Source organism: Scyliorhinus canicula, chromosome 12, assembly GCF_902713615.1.
Source record: "Scyliorhinus canicula chromosome 12, sScyCan1.1, whole genome shotgun sequence".
Classification (NCBI taxonomy): Eukaryota; Metazoa; Chordata; class Chondrichthyes; order Carcharhiniformes; family Scyliorhinidae; genus Scyliorhinus; species Scyliorhinus canicula.
In genome coordinates, this window is record NC_052157.1 from 41,315,857 (window position 1) to 41,336,105 (window position 20,249).

The window sequence follows — 20,249 nt, forward strand, 5'->3', positions numbered from 1 at the left end:
AGGAGCTTTAGGTACCTGGGAGTCCAGGTGGCTAGGAGCTGGGGGGCCCTGCATAAGCTCAACCTCACAAGGTTGGTGGAGCAAATGGAGGAGGAATTCAAAAGGTGGGATATGTTACCGCTGTCGCTGACGGGTAGGGTGCAGTCCGTCAAGATGACGGTGCTCCCGAGGTTTTTGTTCCTGTTCCAGTGCCTTCCCATCCTTATCCCAAAGGCCTTTTTTAGGAGAGTTAACAGGAGTATTACGGGATTTGTATGGGCGCATGGGACTCCGAGGGTGAGAAGGGTGTTCTTGGAGCGGGGCAGGGATAGGGGAGGGCTGGCGCTGCCCAACCTCTGTGGGTACTATTGGGCTGCCAACGCAGCGATGGTGCGTAAGTGGGTAATGGACGGGGAAGGGGCAGCATGGAAGAGGATGGAGATGGCGTCCTGTGCGGACACGAGCCTGGTAACGGCGCCGTTGCCGCTCCCTCCAACGAGGTATACCACGAGCCCGGTGGTGGCGGCTACCCTCAAAATTTGGGGGCAATGGAGACGGCATAGGGGGAGGTGGGGGGCTCGATGGAGTCCCCAATACGGGGGAACCACCGGTTTGTTCCAGGGAGCATTGATGGCGGATTTCTGGGCTGGCACAGGGTAGGTATTAGGAGGTTGAGGGACCTGTTTGGGGATGGGAGGTTCACGAGCCTGGGGGAGTTAGAGGGGAAGTTTGGGCTCCCCCTGGGGAACATGTTTAGGTATATGCAGGTTGGGGCGTTTGCCAGGCGGCAGGTGGAGAGGTTCCCTCTGCTGCCCCCACGTGGGGTACGGGACAGGGTGCTCTCGGGGGTGTGGGTTGGAGGAGGGAGGATTTCGGACCTATACCGCATAATGCAGGAGGTAGACGAGGCCTCGGTGGAGGAGTTGAAGGGTAAATGGGATGAGGAGCTGGGTGAGGAGATTGAGGAGGGGACGTGGGCGGATGCCCTGGAAAGGGTGAATTCCTCCTCTTCCTGTGCGAGACTTGATGTGGAGATGCCGGCGTTGGACTGGGGTGAGCACAGTAAGAAGTCTTACAACACCAGGTTAAAGTCCAACAGGTTTGATTCAAACACGAGCTTTCGGAGCGCAGCTCCTTCCTCAGCTGAGGAAGGAGCTGCGCTCCGAAAGCTCGTGTTTGAATCAAACCTGTTGGACTTTAACCTGGTGTTGTAAGACTTCTTACTGTGCGAGACTTAGCCTCATACAGTTCAAGGTGCTGCATAGGGCCCACATGACTGGGACGAGGATGAGTAGGTTTTTCGGGGGCGAAGACAGGTTTGCTAGGTGCTCGGGGAGCCCAGCGAACCACGCCCATATGTTTGGGCATGCCCAGCGCTGGGGGAGTTTTGGAAGGGGGTAGCAAGGACGGTGTTCAGGGTGGTGGGATCCAGGGTCAAGCCAGGCTGGGGACTCGCAATTTTTGGGGTTGCAGTGGAGCCGTGAGTGCAGGAGGCGAAAGAGGCCGGTGTTCTGGCCTTTGCGTCCCTAGTAGCCCGGCGGAGGATCTTGCTTCAATGGAAGGATGCGAGGCCCCCAAGCGTGGAGGCCTGGATCAATGATATGGTGGGGTTCATCAAATTGGAGAAGGTGAAATTTGCCCTGAGGGGATCAGTACAGGGGTTCTTTAGGCGGTGGCAGCCTTTCCTGGACTTCCTGGCGGAACGGTAGGGAAATAGGCCGGCAGCAGCAGCAACCCAGTGGGGGGGGGGGGTTTGGTTCGGTGGGAGGAAGAATTGTGTACATGGGTTTGTTGGATGTGGTGGGTGTTCTCTCTTTCCTTTTTGTTGTTTGCTTCTTTTGTTTTAGGAGTTGCTTTTGTAGTTGGGTGGTTGTTGTTCTTGGGGTTTTACCATGGTTGTTTCGTTAATATTGTTTTGTTGTTTATATTTTGTGAAAACCTTAATAAAAATTATTTTTTTAAAAATAGGAAGCAGAGAGCAGAGTAGGATTAAATGGAGCATTTTCAAGTTGGCAGGCTGTGACCAGTGGAGTGCCCCATTCAATTCACTCCTCAGCCGTATATTCAATAGAGTAGAAACCTACTCTAGTAACTTAGAACCATGGAACCTCTATAGCACAGAAAGAGGCCATTTGGCCCCAACCTTCTGAAAGAACACCCTATCTAGGCCCATTCGCTCGCCCTATCCCCAAAATCCCGATAACCCAACCTAAACCACACTTCCCTGGACACTAAGGGGCAATTTATCATGGCCAATCCACCTAACCTGCACATCTTTGGACTGTGGAAGGAAACCGGAGCACCCGGAGGAAACACATGGAGACATGGGGAGAAAGTGTAAACTTTACACAGACGGTCACACAAGGCTGGAATTGAACCCAGTCCCTGGCGCTGTGAGGCAGCAGTGCTAATCACTGTACCACCGTATTTGTTCCCAGAATTTACAGTCTTTCCAATCATTTTAGCTGGTCATTACAATAATCTCACAATTTCTATTATTGTGACAGATAGAATCTGGAAGCGGTCGTAAAACTGATTTATACTTGGTACAGCCTTAGGAGTCAGGAAATGAATATATCTACAAGAACATCTCCAGTGCGTTGCTCACAGTGAATTATGTCTACGAACCAACACAGTAACACTTTATTGCAAAAGAAACAAAAAACTTACCCAAGTCGTTCACTAATTCAGGCCCTTCAGGTCGTTGTGGCCATGCTTTACTCCTCAGTCTCACTCCTTCCCTTTAATCAGGCCAATTATATTGGTGTCTTGACCGTGAACCCTTAAGGTGAGAAAACATAAACGTAAATCGAGTTTGGAACAAGCCACCTTGATTTTTTTGCACTGAGTTGCTACTTTCCACATGAAGTGCCTGAAGCTGCACTTTGTTCTCATTCACACTGAACAAGGCTGGGGCAACTCATCCGTGATCCGAACACCGTTCTGATCCAATCGCATCAATTCCCAATTCTCTCCCATTGTACAGGGGTCCTGAACCGCAAGTAATCCTAATCCAAGCGGAACATTTCTTGGCAAGCTGGTTTTTGTGCTTATCCGCTTTGGTCATGTTTCGTGGTGAAGTACGGGGCTTTCTTCAGCAGCAACTTGCATTCATGCAGTGTCTGTAACATAGTCAAACATGCCAAGGTGCTTTCCAGGGCCGTAATCAAAAACAATTTGATACTGAGCCCCATGAAGTGGTAAGCGACTAAATGCTGGATGAAAATACTGTCTTAATAGGAGGACAGGAAACTAATGAGGCAGGAAGAGCTAGAGAGGGAATCCCGAGGTTTATTGGGCCTAGCAGCTGAGGCATGACCAAGAGTGGAGCAGCTAAAAGCAGGGAGATGCAAGCAGCAGGGATTGGAGGAGCTCAGATATCTCAGAGGGCTTCAGGGCTGGAGGAGATTTGAGAGATAAAGAAAGGCAAGACCAAAAAGACATTCTCTATCAAGCGTGCAGCTTGACAGGAAGTGATGTCTTCTCCGGCTCCCATCTTCTCAACAAGGAAATGCCCAATTTTCAAACCTCTTTCTTTTCTCCAAAACATCAATCACCCCCCCAATTGTTCCTTTTAAAACTTTGAACGCATTCATTTTTCAAACTGGAGATTGTGGTGCATTTCAGTAAGTGAGATATGTTTGCAACAAAAAGCCACTAGCAGCCAATGCAGGCCGCTTGTAGGGAGGGTGGGGAGGAACACAGGGTAATCCACATAGGGGTGTGGGGCTTGTTGCTTTATTCATTTCTGCATCTTCTACTCTCAAATGGACAAGGGGATGGGGGAGAAGGGTTCATCAGGGAATGGTTCCGATAGTCTGTACCATGACTGAAAGGGAGCAGCTAAAAGCAGGGACATGCAAGGAGCAGGTATTGCAGGAGCTCGGATATCTCAGAGGGCTTCAGGGCTGGAGGAGATTTGAGAGATAAAGGCAAGACCAAAAAACAATTCTCTATCAAGCGTGAACTAGCTTAACCCCTGGAAGGAGCAGGTGCCTCATGCAGCACGAGTTGTCATAAGCATGACAATCTTTCAAGGGGTCTCTGGGAGATGTCAGCCCTCTGGCCTCATCTGAAAGCAAGAAATTATTGCTGACTGGCAGAGGCGGAGGAGTGGAGGGGGGGAGGATTTGGGCGGGTGAATCGGGCCTGCTGAAGAGCAGCAAGAGAAGGCTGCCAGAAGTGAGGTTATATTTGGGAGTGGGTGGGTAGTGAGTGGGTCTCCCAGCTGGTAGTGACGGTGGCTGTAGGGGAGAGGGAGAACGGCAGGTGGTGTGAGGGAAATGTCAGGGGGTAGGGAAATGAAGATTGGTGAAATGGCGGGGGGGGGGGGGGGGGGGGGGGGGTGGTGTGTGTGTGGGGGTGTGTGTGTGTGTGTATGTGTGTGTGCCATAAACAGCAGGGACCCGGACTTTCCTTGTAGGTATCTGAAGATTTGCATGATTCTGCCCTTTCAGTCATGGTACAGAGATCAGGTGATGGGAGCCCTAACACCTGAGACATGAGGCAGAAGTGACTGGAATAAAATCTGCAACCCACCCCAACCATTTCGCAAAATAAGAGAAAACTCTGTTAACATAAGTGGCCAGAATTTCAAAGTGTAGCCCAGATGTGAACATATCGATCAGCCATCCGTTATCGTCCTTCACTTCAAACATTCATCCAGTCTCCCTTTGAAAGATGCAGTGCTACCGCCCGTAACCAATTCCTTCAGCAGAACATTGCGTGTTCCAACCACTCTCCATACGGAGGTGCGCTCTGAGTATTCAGTTTGCCTAAATTAAAAACAGACGCCAGCAGAAATGGAAGATTCTGGATCAAGTTCCTGACCTCAATGTTATTCATGCCTGGGTGAGAAGTTGAAAATCTAGCTCAACAGCTTACAGAGATGCTGGACATTTGTGTTATTCAAATTTAAATAAATATTCCATGAACTAGCTAACAGGTTAAGGCCATCTAAGTTACTTTCTTACTGGTTCGAAGATGCAAATGGTCAAAGTGCTTACCGGAAAATCAATTTGTACCCCTTGTGAGTAACCCTAATGCTGCTTGTTTATCGTCCATTATGATAGAACAACCAGCAGCAACAGAGCTTTCTTACTAGCTTTGAATAGCTGTGTCAACTGGCTTGGTTGCCTGATTGAATTACCTGTTTGCCCTTGCCTCCCCCATGGTATAATATTCCACATCTCCTTAGCAACGGCAATTAATGCCCATTCCCAGCAGTTCAACTTCGAATAAATCCATTCACATAAAAGGAACTTCCCTTTTCGTTTGCACGCTCCTGTCATTAGTCATTTTTACCAAAACAGGACTCATGCCCTGACAGAAAAAATGGTGAGAGGCGTGCCGTATGTACGCAGACCTCACCGTTAATCTCCAAACAGCAATGGGTCAAAACCTCCTTGGAGCATGCTGTGAGTAAGCAAGCTGGCCAACTCGTCTCACACCGCGGTTAATCTACAGACCTTCAAATCCTCTTGGCTCGGGAGTAAAATAAGGTGAGAATGGCACACACATGGACTGAAACTTTGTAAAAAAAAAAATTTACTCCCATCCGCAGAGTGGACAGGGCATCTCATTGCTTGCTCCGAAAACCAATTCAACTTGAATCCACTTCATGGTCTCTCACAAGAGAGACATACAAGATCCAAGCTGACAAGTAAAGGCATTGCACCTCATCTTGAGCTTGATCTGTCGCTTGATCTTAGCCAAAAGGCTGAGAAGCGATGAACTAAACCTTTCTTTGTTGTTTTTCTGATGTGTTCAGACGTTCTCTCACAGTCTTCTTTCTTTTACATAGATTTAGTTTGACTCATTCCTCAGCCAGCATGGGACAGAGTAGCACACATGGTCTCACACTGCAAAGTAAGCTTGGACAGTGTGGTCAAATGTCATCGCAAAATCAAAGTAAGAGAGGCTGGGCGCGTTTGAATTAAGAAAGATGTATGAGCTAAATTATATAAAAACTCACCAGGAACAGAGTAAAACACACCAAAGAGTTTGACAGAGAATGGACATCCCAGACGCAGCTTTCAGAGCAGAGATCAGGAGCTTGGTCAAAGAGTTGGGTTTTAAGGAGGCCCTAAAAAGGGGCGATTGGTATGGAGGCAAAAGGGTTTAGAGAAAGAACTTCAAAGAGTGAGTCTAAACCAGTGGTTTTCGAAGTGTGATCCGTGAGGGTCCTATCATAATATCAACTTATGTATATCATGAGATGCAGACAGGCAGTGATTGACACACAGGATAACCAATGAACACACATGACACAGAACAACCAATCACCAGACAGGACACCACCCTATAAAGCCCACAGGGCATTAAAGCTCTCCCTCTCTCACAGGACACGGCTAGGGGGATAGTCGCAGTGCACAGGCCAATGAACATCATCACCATGTGATAGAGAGCTAGTCTGGTCAAGCCAGTAGAATGTTATCAGTTAGGTTAATAGAGTGTCAACCCACAGCAGATTATGTACAGCAATCAACAGGTTCAATAAAACAGTGTTGGACCATCTCCTGTGTCGGAAGCCTGTTTCTCGTTTTACTGCATCCAGTTACAGTCGATGTTAGACCAACACCGATAACACATCATGGTACCAGAGAGCTATTAGCTCTAACAAACCTACCTCAAGTGAATCTGCAATGACCAGCACGCAGCCATCCAGCGGCATGGAAAAGATCCAACCTCTTACGCAACTCTGGATCTCCGGCAACCTGGGCGCCAACTGGATAGTTTTCAAACAGAAGTTCCCCCTGTATATTGAGGCCTCCGACCTCGAGGCAGCATTGGATGCCCAAAAGATCGCGCTGTTCCTGTCGACTGCAGGGGACCACGCCAACCACATCTATAACTCTCTCACGTTTGCCGATGGTGAAGACAAGACGAAGTTCAAGACGGTTCTGCTGAAATTCGACAACCACTGCGACATTGAGGTGAATGAGAGCTTTGAAAGGTTCATCTTCCAACAGAGGCTTCAGGGTAAGGATGAACCTTTTCAGTCCTTCTTGACCCATCTCCGCATCCTAGCGCAGTCATGTAATTATGACTCGACGGCTGATTCCATGATCCGGGGAGGAAATTGGAGCACCCGGAGGAAGCCCACACAGACACGGGGGGGGAGAAAGTGCAAACTCCACAGAGTCACCCGAGGTCGGAATTGAACCCGGGTCCCTAGCGGTGCTAACCACTGTGCCACCGTGCCCCCAACGCACAATGCCATGGCTGTCATGTTATTCACCCTGGGGTAACACGGACTGCAACACGATGCAGATAGACTACAACGCATACACCAAACGTAGGCGTTGGTTCAACACGGTTTATTGAACTTCAGTAACAATGCATACAGCTGGCTGTGAGTTGACTCTCTACTACTCTAAGTAAACTAACTCTAGCTATCTAGACCAGGCTAGCTCTGATCCACGTGTAGAAGGTGCTGTCTGCTATGTACACCCTGACTGTCACTACAGTTGTCACCAGTGGAAAGAGGCGGAGTGCTGATGCTTCGTGTGTTTTATCGTTGGAAGCCCCCCCCCTCCGGTGCTCTGTCTGGTGATTGGTTGTGTTCTGTCCTGTATGTTGATTGGCTCACCTGGGTGTCTGTCACTGCCTGCTTTTACCTCATGATGTGCATCGGTGCATATTATGACAGGCCAAGACCCGAAAGGCAGCCAGAGCCCTCACCACTCGCACAGCCATACTGGCTACCCCATATGCAGCATCATTCCTCGACACCACTCCTTCCTTAAAACCCAGCTCTTCTGAACAGCTTCCTCATGAGCGTCAGCAGTAACAGTGCAGTTTTATTAGCAAGCTTTACATCCGACAACTGCAAGATCAGATGTTCCAACACTTGTGGGGGTGAACAAAAAGAACTGGCTGAATGTGGAGCCCGACATGAGACTGTCTGAAGCTCTCCAGATTGGAACCAGACATCACATAATTGGCGTCTCGTCAAAAGCAACTCCCATTCTTCCCATTAATACTGATGAACCTTATTGCGAAAGTGGATGGGGTAGGTGGTCTGCGTGGTTCTTTTGCCCTGGCTAAGCGGCCCCCTGACAAGGAAGTTTGAGAATGACTAACCTAAAGGTATGGCTACCTATGATTGAAAGACAGAGATGCATAGGAGCCAGAATCAGAGGATTAGATATTTGTCAGGGTGGTGGAGAAGGGTCACTGTTTAAACATAAGGGGTAACTCGTTTAAGATGGAGGTGAGGAGAATCTTTTTCTTTCAAAGAGTCGTGAGTCTCTGCAACTCTTTTCCTCAAAACGCAGTAGCAACAGAGTCTTTGAACATTTTTAAGACAGAGCTTGATAGATTCTTGATTAAGAAGGGGGTGGAAGGTGATCAGGGGTGGGCTGGAACGTGGGGTTGAAGTTACAAGTAGATCACCCATGATCTTATTGATTTTATAATATTAATTGAAGGATAAATATTGTGCAGTACATCGGGTTAGATCCCCTTTCTCTTCTTCAAAATAATGGAACGGGAACTTCTACGTCCACCTGAACAGGCAGAAAGATGGGTTGGAATTCTCCGGCTGTTGGGATTCTCTGTCCCCGCTGGCAACGCAGCCCCACCCGTGGATTTCACGGCCGCATGGGGTGGCTTCAATTGGGAATGCCATTGGCAAGCAGCGGGAGTAGAGAAGCCCTCCGCCAGCCAATGGCACACCGCTGAGAAACACGAGGCTGGGGGACAGGAGAATCCCATCCATCAGCTGTGACAGTATAGTGCTCCCTTAGTACTGTGCCTGTGTATCAGCTTTGGTTTTTAACATGTTCAAGACTTGGATTGGGACTTGAACCCAGGATGTGGTGGCTCAGAGACACGAGTTCCACCAGCTTCCAACGAAACCACAGTTGGCCAGAAGCTCAGCTCAAGGGGCGGCACGGTGGCGTGGTGGCACAGTGGTTAGCACTGCTGCCACCAAGGACCAGGGTTCGATCCCGGCCCCGGGTCACTGTCCGTGTGGAGTTTACACATTCCCCTTGTGTCTGCATGGGTCTCAAGAGTTGATGAGGATGCCATGGTAGCAAAGATTTTGATTCATTAACTGGGGAAGTCTTTGGAGTTGACAGCAAGGATGTAGAGCCTGTGATGGAGACTGATACTGATAGCTACGCTCCTCCCAGTGTTTATTTGGAGGTAGTTTTGGACGAGGGGGTAGACGGTGATGCTGTGGTATTATTACTGGACTAGTAATCCAGAGACCCAGACTAATGCCCAGAAGACATGGGTTCAAATCCCAACACAGCAGCTGGTGGAATTTAAAACCAGTGAATAAAATCTGGAATATAATAACAAGTATAATCTTCATTAGTGTCACAAGTAAGCTAACATTAACACTGCAATGAAGTTACTGTGAAAATTACTTGCCGCCGTATTCTGGCGCCTGTTTCAGAGGGAGAGTTCAGAGTTTCCAATTCACCTAATAAGCATGTCTTCTGGGACTTGTGGGAGGAAACCTGAGCACCCGGAGGAAACCCACGCAGACACGGGGAGAACATGCAGATTCCGTACAGACACTGACCCAAGCCGAGAATCGAACCCGGGTCCCTGGTGCTGTGAAGCAACAGTGATAACCACTGTACTACCATGCCGCCCCAAAAGATAGTTTCAGTAATAGCAATAGTAATAGCGACCATGAAAAATTGTCATCGATTGTATAAAAACCCATCTAGTTCACTAATGTCCTTTGGGGATGGAAATATGCTGTCCTTACCTGGTCTGGCCTACATGTGATTCCAGACCCGCAGAAATGTGATTGACTCTTAACTGCCCTCTGAAATGGCCGAGTAAGTCACTCAGTTCAAGGGCAATTAGGGATGGGCAACAAATGCTGACCTAGCCAACAACGTCCACATCCTCTTAAAGCATTTTTTGAAAAACGCCAAAAAACAGACTGACAATTCTGAAGTAGCAGAGGGAGAAGATGCCTGCATAATGAAAGTACTTGATCATATACTAAGACCCCTTTAATCCTGAAGTAATACAGTAACGTAAATCGATCCAAAGGATAGAGTTGATGGATTAGTAAATTATCGATGTTGTTAGTTTACCTGTTCCTCCGATGACGCTGCATTCTGTACCGCTGTCATTTCCAGCTTTTATTCCAATACAGTACTCTGCTTTGAAATCCCAGTGTCATCCATGATTAGCAGTATCGACATACTACACCCCACTAAAGGTATCCTATTATACTAAATTAATTTCAGTGACATAAAATCTTTCAAGAGGATACATTATAAAGGATGCTAAAATCTGATTGGAAACTCGAATGTTATCAGTCATCACCTTTGCTTCTTTCATGGCTGTGAAAGCTGCCATCCCCTAAAAGATATTGGGCGGGATTCTGCGCAAATCGTCAGGGGGGGGGGGGGGAAACAGCGCAAACCCTGGCGGGAACCACTCTGGTATCGAGCCATCCCAAAGGTGCGGAATCCTCCGCACCTTCGGGGGCTAGGACGGCGCTGGGGTGGTTTGCACAACGCCGGCCGGCGGGAAGGAGCTTGGCGCCACGCCAACCAGTGGCGAAGCGCATCCGCCGTCCAGCGCGAGTTGGCACATGTGGAAGTGTCAGCGTCTGCTGCCGTCATCCCCGCGCATACGAAGGGGGGGGGGTTCATATCCGCGACGGCCATTGCGGATCGGTACAAGGCTGACACGGAGGAATAGAGTGCCCCCATGGCACTGGCCCGCCCGCGGATTGGTGGGCCCCGATCGCCGGCCAGGCCACCGTGGGGGCACCCCCCCACCACCAGGGCTAGATCGCCGTGCGCGCCCCCCCCCCCCCCCCCCCCCCCGGAGGACCCTGGATGCCGACCAACTGTTAAACGGGCGGGACTTCGGCCCACCGCGGCCCGGAGAATTCGGGTGGACCCGGGGCCCATTGCATCGTGCCGGTCCCTGCCATTCTCCAAGGCAGGCGGCGAGATTCACGCCGGAGCGATTTTTGGGGGGCCGGAGAATTCTGAGGACGGCGGGGGCGGGATTCACGCCGACCCTCGGCGATTCTCCGACCCAGTGGGGGAGTCGGAGAATCCCGCCCATTATGTAGCTTCCACAACATCCAAAATACCTTAAAGGTGTCATAAAAATGTCAATACCTCAAGGCCTGCGAACGTTCATACAAGGTTTGAGCAATTTCCAGGCCAAAATGGGCACACACTTGGGCAATTTCAGATCTCAGATGGATTTTGTTTTCCAAAGATTTGTTAGATCATTTTTTGTCAGTTTTAGGGGGCTGTGCATGGGGGGAATATTTTCTCATTTGCTATGAGACTACAGCACTGAACTAGGTAACCCCTGAAGATACTCATAATTGTGCACTGAATCCAGACCTACAAATCAGGGAGTGGTTTCTCCGATTCTGGGGCGATGTCCCCACGCTGGCATGGGAATGGTGTAAAACTGGCGTAAAACTGACACCGATTCCCCATTTTGCTGGGGGCTAGCATGCCGGCAGCATAGAGCACCCGGCTCTAGCTGCCAGTACGCCCCGGAGAATTGCCACGCATGCACATGGCAGCGGCCTGCGGCGATCATGCCGTGCTTCGTGGCGGACACAGCCCGCGGACCCAGCTGGCGAAATCGTTCCCCCATTTGGCCGGTTCATAAGCCCCAAACCATCCCCAACAGTGCCCCCAGCCCTGAATAATTCCACCTACTGACCACGGATCGGCTCTCCCATGACTGTGGCGGTGCTGGACTGAGTCCGCAGTCACCATGCCGAGTTCCCGACGGGTGAGACCATACGTGTCCCACGCTGTCGGGAAATCGGCCGGTCGGGGGCACAGCATCAGTGGGTGGGCCTCAGGCAACTTCCTGAGGGCGTCGAGACATGGCGCGGCGTACTCTGCCACTTTGGAGAGGGTGGAGCATCGCAAAAGCTGCGCCACCCCCCGATTTGGTCAAAAACCTGGATTCTCCGTCCGTTTGCCGAACGCGAATTTGGTGTCGCCGACTGGAGAATCCAGCCCCAGATCACGATATTCATCATGAGTGTTACTAAGCACACCCGAGCCCTTCAAATCATGGAATGCACAACAACTTACATTTATATAGCACCTTTAATGTGATAACATGTCCCAAAGGTGCTTTGTAGGCGCATTATCAGACAAAGTATGACACCAAGCTACACAAAGAGATGTTAGGTCAGATGACCAAAAGTTTAGTCAAAGAGATAATATTATAAGGTCCGGAAACAAGTTCACACTGAACAGGATGAGTCAAAGGAAAAATGATTACGGTTAAGCAGGTCATGGGTCACTAATGAAACCTTAGGCAGGTCATGGGATACTTGCGAGGCTAGAAGATTGATATTCCCCAGCATCGTAAGTGTCCCATGACTTGCATAAGGTTTCATTAGTGTCCCATGACGTGCTTAACCCCAGGTTATGACTGGTAGCTTTTAAGGAGTGTCTTAAAAAATGAGGCTGAGAAGTGTGGAGGCCTAGGGAGGATGACCCAGAGCCTCTTGGCAACTGAAGCTGGAGATGACAAAGACAGGGAAGTTTGAGGTCACAGAGGGATTTGAAAACAAGAGCGATAATTTTAACATTAAGGGATAAGGAAAGTCAAAGAAAAATGTCATCTTATATCAAAAAGGAACAGTTCAGAGAGGTTGTTACACACTATTTGACGAGCAGAGGAGTCCTTCGTGGCGTTCTGGCCAGTGTTTATCTCTCAACCAACATCATTAAAACAAATGAAATGGGCATTATCCAATTGCTGTTTGTTTGACCTTGCTGTGCACATAATGGTTGCCATGTTTCCCTACACTAGTAAGAAGCCTTACAACACCAGGTTAAAGTCCAACAGGTTTGTTTCAAATCACTAGCTTCCGGAGCACTGCTCCTTCCTCAGGTGAAATCTAATTTTGAAAGCTCCGAAAACCCCGATATCCTGATATTCACTGAGATCATGGCTAATCTGTGGCCTAACTCCATATACCTGCTGTTGGACCTTTATATCTTTGCTTAACAAAAATCTATCTAAATCAGATTTAAAATTAACAACTCTGTTAGCTTCAACTGGTGTTTGTGGGAGAGAGTTCCAAATCTCTACCACCCTTTGAGTGATGAAGTGCTTCCTGACATCTCTCCTGAACAGTATAGCCCTAATTTTTAGACTATGCCCCCATTGTTTTAAAATCTCAAACCAGTGGAAAGAGTTTGGGCGGGATTCTCCCATCGGGCAGCGAAGAGCCGACGCCGGAGTAAAAACGGGAGTGTTTACTCCAGCGTCGGCGCCCGTTCCGGGATCGGGGGGGGGGGGGGGGGGTCGGAGAATTCCACCCCACATCTTTACCTACCTTGTCTTTTCCTGTTAATATCTTAAATACTTCGACAAGGCCCCTTACCCGTCTAACTTCTAGGGAAAACAGGCCTTATTTGTGCCATCTAACCCTGTAGTCTAACCCTATAGTAATTTTAGTAAACCTATGTTGCACTCCCCCCAAGGCCAAGCATAGCAGATTCAATAGAATGGTACAGGAGCCAAAAGAGTTCAATTATGAGGGTACATATTGCATGGAATGCATCTATATTCCTCTGAATAGGGAGGAGGTGATCTAATTGAGGCACTTATGATGACTAATGGAATTTATTGAGAGAAATGTTCTTATTTTCATTGCCTAAAAATTAGAGCTAGGTTATTCAGGGGTGACAGCCAAAAGCATTTCTTTATACAAAGTGTAGTGGAAATCAGGAACACTCTTCCCCCAAAAAAGTGTGGAGATTTTATTGAGCAAGGGAAGCAGTATTCAGGGCGAGGGAACTAAGGCAGGTGGAATGAGTTAAGGTATAGATCAACCCCCAGCGCTGGGGGAGTTTTGGAAGGGGGTAGCAAGGACGGTGACGAGGGTGGTGGGATCCAGGATCAAGCCAGGCTGGGGACTCGCAATTTTTGGGGTTGGAGTGGAGCCGGGAGTGCAGGAGGCGAAAGAGGCCGGTGTTCTGGCCTTTGCGTCCCTAGTAGCCCGGCAGAGGATCTTGCTCCAATGGAAGGATGCGAGGCCCCCAAGCGGGGAGGCCTGGATCAATGATATGGCGGGGTTCATTAAATTGGAGAAGGTGAAATTTGCCCTGAGGGGATCAGTACAAGGGTTCTTTAGGCGGTGGCAGCCTTTCCTGGACTTCCTGGCGGAATGGTAGGGAAATAGGCCGGCAGCAGCAGCAACCCGGGGGGCGTTTGGATCGGTGGGAGGGAGAACTGTGTACATGGGTTTGTGGGATGTGGCGGGTGTTATCTCTTTCCCTTTTGTTGTTTGGGTGTTCTTTTGTTTTTTTTCTTTTGTTTGTAGTTACTTTTGAAGTTGGGTGGGTATTGTTCTTGGGGTGTTACCGCGGCTGTTTTGTTAATAGAGTTGAGATGTTTATATTTTGTAAAAATTTCAATAAAAATTATTTTTTTAAAAATATATAGATCAACCATGTTCTGACTGAATGACAGTACAGGCTCAAGAGGCTGAATGGCCTCGCCTTGCTCGGACGTTAAACACAAGTCCCTTTTTCATTTATTTGAAAGGGATGCGATGGGGAAAAAAACACTAGGAGAGGAGAAATAAAAGGCAATCTCTCCCGGTTCAAAGAAGGTTCAAGAGGAGGCGGACTGGCACCATTCCTGGGATCAGTTATAGATTAGACAAGGAGATGTGCTGAAGGAAATCACGCGTCAAAAAGCACAGCCATCAAGATTTTCTGGCTTACAAGTGCTCCCGTAGGTAGAGGCCAATCCAGAATCATCAACAATGGTTTGTAGACATGTGGGCAGAACGTAATTTTCATAATAACTATCTTTTTGTACCTTTCCAGGGATGTAGTCTGTCACAGATGCCTCCATTTTACGTACTCCTGGACTGGCTCCATTCAGATGGCAATAATTTAGGGTTTGTCAAATCCGTGCTGCCAATGCTCCTTTAAATGCTACTGTTTAGAGCAATTGTAACTTTGGCATCGTGCAGGCGCAATTAATTTCAGTTCGACTTTTACTGAGATAATATCAGTGTCAGCTGATCGCATTTGCGTGCTGTCACTTAAAGAACCTACCTAAATGCTCTCTCCAAAGGCATCTGTGAACCGGTTACATACTGTAATGTTATATTTTTTTCTTTAAAAATTTTTTTTTAGAGTACCCAATTATTTCTTTTTTTCCAATTAAGGGGCAATTTAGCGTAGCCAATCCACCTAACCTGCATACCTTTGGATTGTGGGGGTGAAACCCTCGCAGACACGGGGAGAATGTGCAAACTCCATACGGACAGTGACCCAGAGCCACGATTTCCACCGGGTCTTCAGCCCCGCAGTCCCAGTGCTAATCACTGCGCCACGTGCCGCCTCGTAATGTTATATTTTAACCCATTTTCAGTACAGCACGCAGCTAACCTTACACCTTTGCACAGGTTGGCCACTTGCAATTTTTATTTTACAAAGTCTCCTTTGAAAGTTTCCTCAAAGCTACAAATTGCGACACAAATAAATATTGTTCAGCTCAGTTCGCTGGACAGCTGGCTCATGATGCAAAGTGAGGCCAACTCCTATACAAGCTGAGGTTATTGATGAAGGCCCCGCCTTCTTAACCTTGCCCCTCGCCCGCAGTGTGGTGATCCTCAGGTTAAATTACCACCAGTCAGCTCTCCCCCTCAAAGGGGAAAGCGGCCTATGGTCATCTGGGACTGTGGCCACTTTACTTAATACATTAAAGTCCTGTTTTTGCTCTTCGATTGAGAGAAGGACAGGGTCAAAATCATAATGTTCCATTCAATAGAATAAGTCATGCTCTTTGTGCCAAAGTGCCACAAGAACTGGATGGTACTTGAAGCACGACACTGACGGATGTTGTTTTGTGTTTTCGTAGCGTTCTTTAATCTAGAGATAGCGATCTCATGCCCGACTTTCCAACTAGTTCATCCTCATCATTTAAGTCAAGGGTTCTTGCAGCCCTTGTTTACATCCCAGACCCAAAGGAATATTACATGAGTTGGACACATGTATCAGGTTCAAATTAGTAAAAGGAAAATTTTGAACTAATTGTAAGTTTCCTCAGTCGATGACTACAGGGAAGGCCTTGCCGCAGGCAAATTGGCTGCCACATTTCCCATCTTAATTACAGTGGTGACTACATTTCAAAAGTAATTAATTGGCTGTAAAGCATTCAGACAATGGTACTGCCTTTACTGCCCCGATGTTTTCACCCTTCGTGAAATCCAGTGGGATCCAACACGTAAGATCAGCCCCCTACCACCCGCATCAAACAGGCTGGCTGAAAGAGCTGTCCAAACTTTCAAAGCATCAAATGAAGAAACAAGTGTCATAATATGCATCGATGCGCATCATGAGGTGAAAGCAGGCAGTGACAGACACCCAGGCTAGCCAATCAACATACAGGACAGAACACAAACAATCACCAAACAGAACACCAGAGGAGGGCTTCCAACTATAAAACACACGGAGCATCAGCACTCCGCCTCTTTCCACTGGTGACAACTGTAGTGATAGTCAGGGTGTATATATCAGTCAGCCCCTTCTACACATGGATAAGAACTAGCCTGGTCTAGTAAGCTAGAGTTAGTCCACTTAGAGTAGTAGAGTGTCAACCCACAGCCAGCTATGTGCATTGTTACAGAAGTTCAATAAATCGTATTGAACCAACGCCTACGTTTGGTGTATGCTTTACAGTTCATCTACATCCTGTTGCAGTCCGTGTTACCCCAGGGTGAATAACACAACAACAAGCTCATGGGCTACTACTGCTCCCCTTGGTGGACTTCTTGGTCTCGTACAAATCAACCCCACAAACCACCACTGGGGTTACCCCCGCTGAGTGATAATGGGCCGCGTCTCAGGACGAAGCTCAACCTTATTTTTCCAAATTTGTCGGGGAGGGTGGAGGTTAAGCAAGTCTCACAGAAAAGCCAACAGGATACAGCCAAGAAGGACCGGTTGTTTCAAGCAGAAAATAGTGTAAGTGTGGAACTTTGGTGGAGACCTAGAATGATTGCCTGAAAGAATTGTAAAAAGACCTACAGGACCGTGAGGCTAGAAAGCACATTGAGCATCTGAGGAGGAGAGAATCCATCATCCCCGAAAAGGGGCAGGTGGGTCCAATCCCAGTTACCAGTGTACCTCTTGCCGAGGCGGTGGTGTTAGAACTGAGATCTTCTCAGGGGATTCTTCAATGGTCACCGAGGGAGCTGATGTGGTCGTCAGTAGAACCCCTCCTGTAAACTCTACAGATCCATATGCCATTGCTGGAGACTCAGATGCTCTTAATCTGGAAGAGCCAATGGCCAAGTTTGAGACATTCGGCAGGAGTTAGCGAGCCGCCTGATAGACTTACCTCATGAAATTTTTTAAGCTCCCGCACTGTAACCCTATTCTATGTACATAACTGTAAATAAGAGTTTTTCTGTTTCTGTATTTCAGGGATCTGTGAGGGAACTTAAGGGGGATGGAAAGTGGTAGCATGTCCCCTTTAAAAGGCAATACTTTGTGGGCCATGTGATGAGCCTGGAGCCTGTGAGGACACAGGGCGTGAATGTAAGCCTATCAGTTTGGGCGAGGCTCTGGTCATTTGGTCTTGGTCAGAGTCAGCCCTGGGGTTGAGGGAACAAGACCTGTGTATTAGTTGTGCTCTGCTGTGTATATAGTTGCCTGAGTTCAATAAACCTCTTTTGTGTTTCAACGCTGCCTTGTCAATCACCTTGCAATACAACAGTGCTGAACATGATGCAATTATCAGCGAACATGAAGCAATATTATTACCTACACTCGTTATTAGTGATCCGACTGCAACAAACCAAAACAAGGAAAATAAAACTGGTGCCTCACAATGAGAGACTGGTACCATAGAACCTGCAATATTGCTGCACTAAAATCATCATTTGGAAAAGATCTATTGAATCCTTGCAGTGCTGAAGGAGGCCATTTGGCCCATCAAGTCTACACCGACCCTCTGAAATCCTGCGCTTTGATCATGGCCAATCCAGCTAAGCTGCACATCTTTTGGGCCCTAAGGGGCAATTTATCATGGCCAATCCACCTAACCTGCACATCATTCGACAATGGGAGGAAACCGGAGCACCCGGATGAAACTCACGGAGACACGGTGAGAAAGTGCAAATTCCACACAGTCACCCAAGGCTGAAACTGAACCCGGGTCCCTGGTGCAGTGAGGCAGCAGTGCTAACCACACTGTCACCGTGCCACTGCATCTGCATGTAGGAGGTTAACAATGAGTTTGAGAAACCATGATCGTCAATGAGTTACTTAGAAAGGCCAGGAAATCAAATATTCGCTGCCATAGCCATTTGAGGAAGCAAGCAAAAATTAGCCAACAGCTTGAAATAGAGATGACAGAGCTCTGAAAACTACTGACAGCTCTGAGTACAGGCATATGGCACACAAAGATAAGGAGTTAGAATGAAGCTATGCTGTCAATGTATTCCTGGAATTATTGGCGTGCACAACAGACTTGGCAGCAGTGGTAGGTTTATGAATGGGGCAGGAAACATGAAGGCTGATGGCATGAGATTTATTTTCATGTAAGTGGGGGGGGGGGGGGGGGGGGGGGGGGAGAAATTTAGGACCAGGTTCCACAAGCACAGCTATCAGGAATAATCAAGAGTTGGGAGTCAAGATTATATGCCAGGAGTTCAGGAGTTGTGATTTAGACCATAAGATATAGGAGCAGAATTAGGTAAGTTGGCCATTGAGTCTGCTCCGCAATTCAATCATGGTTGATATGTTTCTCATCCCCAGACTCCTGCCTTCTTCCCATAACTCCCGATCCCCTTATTAATCAAGAACCTATCTATCTCTGTCTTAAAGACATGCAGTGACTGGCCTCCACAGCCTTCTGCGGCAATGAGTTCCACAGATTCACCACCCTCTGGCTGAAGAAATTCCTCCACATCTCAGTTTTAAAGGATCGTCCCTTCAGTCTGAGGCTGTGACTCGAATTCTAGTCTCTCCTACCAGTGGAAACATCTTCTCCATGTCCACTCTATCTGGGCATCTCAGTATTCTGTAAGTTTCCATGAGATTCCCCTTCATCCTTCTGATCTCCATCGAGTACAGACCCAGAAGTCTTAACTACACCTCATATGTGAAGCCCTTCAAACCCGGGATAATTCTTGTGAACCTCCTCTGGACCCCCGCCAAGGCCAGCACATCCTTCCTTCGAAACGGGGCCCAAAACTACTCACAATATGCCAAATGGGGTCTGACAGCCTCACCAGTACATCCCTGCTCTTATATTCTAGCCCTCTCTAAATTAATGCTGACATTGCATTTGCCTTCCTAACTGCCAACTAAACCTGCATGTTAACCTTCAGAGAATCCAGAACCAAGATTCCTAAGTTCCTTTGCGTTTCAGATTTCTGAAGTCTTTCCCCATTTAGAAAATAGTCTATGCCTCTAATCTTCCTAACAAAGTGCGTAACATCACACCTTTCAACATTGTATTCCATCTACCACTTCTTTGCCACTCTCCCAGCCTGTTCAAGTCCTTCTGCAGCTTCACGGCATCCTCAGTGCCATCTGTCCCTCTACATATCAAGGAGTGGTGTAGGGACTGAATGAGAGAGAGATTAGGAAATGGAGGACAGGGTGCATAAAATAATGGGCTTATAGTCATGGTCATGAGATAGTGATGTGTACTATGATGTAACAGTGTCATCAGCAGGCATGTACAAGAGACGAAGAAGGTAAGATGGAATCATCTGTACGAGTTCCCTAGAATCCCAACCAGTCACTCCCATCTCCCTGCGTCAATGAGGATGATATAACTGACCAGAGGTGGGAAATACACCATGGAGCTCAGTGCAACAGGAACCACAATATAAACTGAATGTGAAGCAGAATGGGACATTCTTTTCCCATCACCCATAGTGGAAGATGCAGCCCTGCAAGCTTTCAATCCCACAGCGCGAGGAGTTTCCCTGCCCCTGTACATCTTGGGTAAAGCGATCATCAATCCAGTCAAGTTATTTCTTTGACGTGTTGCCACCTCACATTTAATTGCATACCGTTATGTTTTAAACCATAAAGAGACGTGGTGCACTGAAGACTGCCTGAGGTTTCTAACTTGTGATTGTAGTTTCAAAGTGGAGCTTGTATTACGATGCAAGTTCTTTCCCCCATTTGTTTGTACACAAGATGTGGGTGTCACTGGCTCGGCCAGCATTTATTGCCCATCCCTAATTGTTCGAGAAGGTGGCGGTGAGCTGCCTTCTTCAACCGCTGCAACCTGCGTGCAGTAGG

General features: G+C 48.0%; 1 protein-coding gene across 7 annotated transcripts in view; it reads right to left on the reverse strand.

Moving 5' to 3' along the window:
* Positions 1-20,249, reverse strand: part of sema4ba (sema domain, immunoglobulin domain (Ig), transmembrane domain (TM) and short cytoplasmic domain, (semaphorin) 4Ba) — a 636,623-nt gene that overhangs the window by 372,018 nt on the left and 244,356 nt on the right. For 6 of the 7 annotated variants that reach the window (XM_038813267.1, XM_038813272.1, XM_038813279.1 and 3 more), the window contains one exon: positions 2,650-2,761. The exons of the other annotated variant lie outside the window; for it this stretch is intronic. The gene's annotated coding sequence lies outside the window, so the exon portion shown is untranslated. The remainder of the gene's footprint in view (positions 1-2,649; positions 2,762-20,249) is intronic. 7 annotated transcript variants of the gene reach the window in all.